Below are 6,000 nucleotides of genomic sequence, written 5' to 3'. Positions count from 1 at the left end.
TGGTGGTGGTGGTGGTGATGGTGGTGGTGGTGGTAGGTGGTGGGTGGGGGTGATGGTGGTGGTGGTAGTGGTGGTGGTGATGGTGGTGGTGGTGGTGTGGGGGTGGGGGTAGTGGTGTAGCAGGTGATGATGGTAGTGGTGGTAGTGTAGCAGGTGATGGTTGTGGTGTGCGGTTCCGTTTTCGTTCTGTGCACCCGGCCCACCCGGAGCATCCATGATGCCGCTCTCATTGCAGCACAAGGGAGTGAGGGAACACTCACCACTCACTCACCACTCACTCACCACTCACTCACCACTCACTCACTCACCACTCACTCCACCACTCACTCACCACTCACTCACCACTCACTCACCACTCACTCACCACTCACTCACTCACCCACTCACCTACTCACCCACTCACCTCACCTCACTCACCACTCACTCACTCACCACTCACTCACCACTCACTCACCACTCACCTCACTCACCACTCACTCACCACTCACTCACCACTCACTCACCCACTCACTCACCACTCACTCACTCACCACTCACTCACTCACTCACTCACCACTCACTCACTCACTCACCCACTCACTCACCCCACTCACTCACTCACTCACCACTCACTCACCCACTCACTCACCACTCACTCACTCACCACTCACTCACCACTCACTCACCACTCACTCACCCACTCACTCACTCACTCACCCACTCACTCACCACTCACTCACCACTCACTCACCACTCACTCCACTCACTCACCACTCACTCACCACTCACTCACCCACTCACCTCCCTCACTCACCCACTACACTCACTCACTCACCCACTCACTCACCACTCACTCACTCACCACTCACTCACCACTCACTCACCACTCACTCACTCACTCACTCACCAACTCACACTCACCACTCACTCACCACTCACTCACCTCACCACTCACTCACCACTCACTCACCACTCACTCACCACTCACTCACTCACCACTCACTCACTCACCACTCACTCACCACTCACTCACCACTCACTCACCACTCACTCACCACTCACTCACCACTCACTCACCACTCACTCACTCACCCACTCACTCACCCACTCACTCACCCACCCACTCACTCACCCACTCACTCACCCACCCACCCACTCACTCACCACACTCACCACTCACATCCCACTCACTCACCACTCACTCACCCACTGACTCACTCACCCACTCACTCACCCACTCACTCACCCACCCACTCACTCACCCACTCACTCACCACTCACTCACCACTCACTCACTCACCCACTCACTCACCCACTCACTCACCCACCCACTCACTCACCACTCACTCACCACTCACTCACCACTCACTCACCACACTCACCACTCACTCACTCACTCACCACTCACTCAATCCACTCACCCACTCACTCACCACTCACTCACCACTCACTCACCACTCACTCACTCACCACTCACTCACCACTCACTCACCACTCACTCACCACTCACTCACCACTCACTCACTCACCACTCACCACCACTCACTCACCACTCACTCACCACTCACTCACCACCCACTCACTCACCACCACTCACCACTCACCCACTCACTCACCACTCACTCACCACTCACTCACCACTCACTCACCACTCACTCACCACTCACTCACTCACCACTCACTACCACTCACTCACCACTCCCTCACCACTCACTCACTCACCACTCACTCACTCACCACTCACTCACCCTCACTCACCACTCACTCACACACTCACTCACCACTCACTCCATCACCACTCACTCACCACCACTCACCTCGATCTCACTCACCAACCTCACCACTCACTCTCACTCACCACTCACTCACCACTCACTCACCACTCTCTCACCACTCACTCACCACTCACTCACTCACCCACTCACTCACCACTCACTCACCACTCACTCACCACTCACTCACTCACCACTCACTCACCACTCACTCACCACTCACTCACTCACCACCCACTCACCACTCACTCACCACTCACTCACCACTCACTCACTCACCACTCACTCACCACTCACTCACCACTCACTCACTCAACACTCACTCACTCACTCACCACTCACTCACCCACTCACTCACCACTCACTCACCACTCACTCACCACTCACTCACCACTCACTCACTCACCCACTCACTCACTCACTCACCACTCACTCACCACTCACTCACTCACCCACTCACCACTCACTCACTCACCACTCACTCACCACTCACTCACCACTCACTCACCACTCACTCACCACTCACTCACTCACCACTCACTCACTCACTCACCACTCACTCACCACTCACTCACCACTCACTCACTCACCACTCACTCACCACTCACTCACCACTCACTCACCACTCACTCACTCACTCACTCACTCACTCACCCACCCACTCACCCACTCACTCACTCACCACTCACTCACTCACCCACTCACTCACCACTCACTCACTCACCACTCACTCACCACTCACTCACTCACCACTCACTCACCACTCACTCACTCACCACACTCACTCACCACTCACTCACCACCCACTCACCACTCACTCACACTCACTCACTCACCACTCACCACTCACTCACCACTCACTCACTCACCACTCACTCACCACTCACCTCACCACTCACTCACCACTCACTCACCACTCACTCACTCACCCACTCACTCACCCACTCACTCACTCACCACTCACTCACCACTCACTCACTCACCACTCACTCACCACTCACTCACTCACCACTCACTCACTCACCACTCACTCACCACTCACTCACTCACCACTCACTCACCACTCACTCACCACTCACCACTCACTCACCACTCACTCACCACTCACTCACTCACCACTCACTCACCACTCACTCACCTACTCACTCACTCACTCACCACTCACTCACTCACCACTCACTCACCACTCACTCACCACTCACTCACCACTCACTCACTCACCACTCACTCACCACTCACTCACCTACTCACTCACTCACTCACCACTCACTCACTCACCACTCACTCACCACTCACTCACCACTCACTCACCACTCACTCACACTCACTCACTCACCACTCACTCACCACTCACTCACCACTCACTCACTCACCACTCACTCACCACTCACTCACCACTCACTCACCACTCACTCACCACTCACTCACCACTCACTCACCACTCACTCACCACTCACTCACCACTCACTCACTCACCCACTCACTCACCCACTCACTCACTCACTCAGTCACTCACTCACCACTCACTCACTCACTCACCCACCCACTCACTCACCACTCACTCACTCACCACTCACTCACCACTCACTCACCACTCACTCACTCACCACTCACTCACCACTCACTCACCACTCACTCACCACTCACTCACTCACCACTCACTCACCACTCACTCACCACTCACTCACCACTCACTCACCACTCACTCACTCACCACTCACTCACCACTCACTCACCACTCACTCACCACTCACTCACCACTCACTCACCAATCACTCACCACTCACTCACCACTCACTCACCACTCACTCACCACTCACTCACCACTCACTCACCACTCACTCACTCACCCACTCACTCACCCACTCACTCACTCAGTCACTCACTCACCACTCACTCACTCACTCACCCACCCACTCACTCACCACTCACTCACTCACCACTCACTCACCACTCACTCACCACTCACTCACTCACCACTCACTCACCACTCACTCACCACTCACTCACCACTCACTCACCACTCACTCACCACCCACTCACCTACTCACTCACTCGCCCACTCACCCACTCACTCACCCACCCACTCACCCGCTCACTCACTCGCCCACTCACCCACCCACTCACCCACCCACACACTCACCACTCACTCACTCACTCACCCACTCACTCACTCACCACTCACTCACCACTCACTCACTCACCCACTCACTCACCCACCCACTCACCTACTCACTCACTCACCCACTCACTCACCCACCCACTCACTCACCACTCACTCACCACTCACTCACCACTCACTCACTCACCACTCACTCACCACTCACTCACCACTCACTCACCACTCACTCACCACACTCACCACTCACTCACTCACCACTCACTCACTCACCACTCACTCACCACTCACTCACCACTCACTCACCACTCACTCACCACTCACTCACTCACCACTCACTCACCACTCACTCACCACTCACTCACTCACCACTCACTCACTCACCACTCACTCACCACTCACTCACCACTCACTCACCCACTCACTCACCACTCACTCACCACTCACTCACCACTCACTCACCACCCACTCACCACTCACTCACCACTCACTCACCACTCACTCACTCACCACCCACTCACCACTCACTCACCACTCACTCAGCACTCACTCACCACTCACTCACCACTCACTCACCACTCACTCACCACTCACTCAGCACTCACTCACCACTCACTCACCATCACTCACCACTCACTCACCACTCACTCACCACTCACTCACTCACCACTCACCACTCACTCACCACCCACTCACCACTCACTCACCACTCACTCACCACTCACTCACCACTCACCACTCACTCACCACTCACTCACCACTCACTCACCACTCACTCACCACTCACTCACCACCCACTCACCACTCACTCACCACTCACTCACCACTCACTCACCACTCACTCACCACTCACTCACTCACCACTCACTCACCACTCACTCACCACTCACTCACTCACCACTCACTCACCACTCACTCACCACTCACTCACTCACCACTCACTCACTCACCACTCACTCACTCACCCACTCACTCCACTCACTCACCACTCACTCACCACTCACTCACCACTCACTCACTCACCACTCACTCACCACTCACTCACCACTCACTCACCACTCACTCACTCACCCACTCACTCACCACTCACTCACCACTCACCACTCACTCACCACTCACTCACTCACCACTCACTCACCACTCACTCACCACTCACTCACTCACCACTCACTCACCACTCACTCACCCACTCACTCACTCACTCACCACTCACTCACCACTCACTCACCACTCACTCACCACTCACTCACCCACTCACTCACCCACTCACTCACCCACTCACTCCCTCACCACTCACTCACCACTCACTCACTCACTCACCACTCACTCACTCACTCACCACTCACTCACCACTCACTCACCACTCACTCACCACTCACTCACTCACCACTCACTCACTCACCACTCACTCACCACTCACTCACCACTCACTCACCACACACTCACCACTCACTCACCACTCACTCACCACTCACTCACTCACCACTCACTCACCACTCACTCACCACTCACTCACCACTCACTCACCCACTCACTCAACCACTCACTCACCCACTCACCCACTCACTCACCCACTCACTCACTCCTCACTCACTCACTCACTCACCACTCACTCACTCACTCACCACTCACTCACCACTCACTCACCACTCACTCACCACTCACTCACTCACCACTCACCACTCACTCACCACTCACTCACCACTCACTCACCACTCACTCACTCACCACACTCACCACTCACTCACCACTCACTCACCACTCACTCACCACTCACTCACTCACCACTCACTCACCACTCACTCACCACTCACTCACCCACTCACTCACTCACCACTCACTCACCACTCACTCACCACTCACTCACCACTCACCCACTCACTCACTCACCCACTCACTCACCCACTCACTCACCCACTCACTCACCCACTCACTCACCACTCACTCACCACTCACTCACTCACTCACCACTCACCACTCACTCACCACTCACTCACCACTCACTCACTCACTCACCACTCACTCACCACTCACTCACCACTCACTCACCACTCACTCACCACACTCACTCACCACTCACTCACCACTCACTCACCACTCACCCACTCACCACTCACTCACCACTCACTC

Source organism: Petromyzon marinus, assembly GCF_048934315.1.
Source record: "Petromyzon marinus isolate PM22_M1 ecotype Great Lakes invasive population chromosome 85 unlocalized genomic scaffold, UKy_Petmar_22M1.pri1.0 chr85_unloc.2, whole genome shotgun sequence".
Taxonomy (NCBI): Eukaryota; Metazoa; Chordata; class Hyperoartia; order Petromyzontiformes; family Petromyzontidae; genus Petromyzon; species Petromyzon marinus.
Note: the sequence above shows the minus strand (reverse complement) of the source record.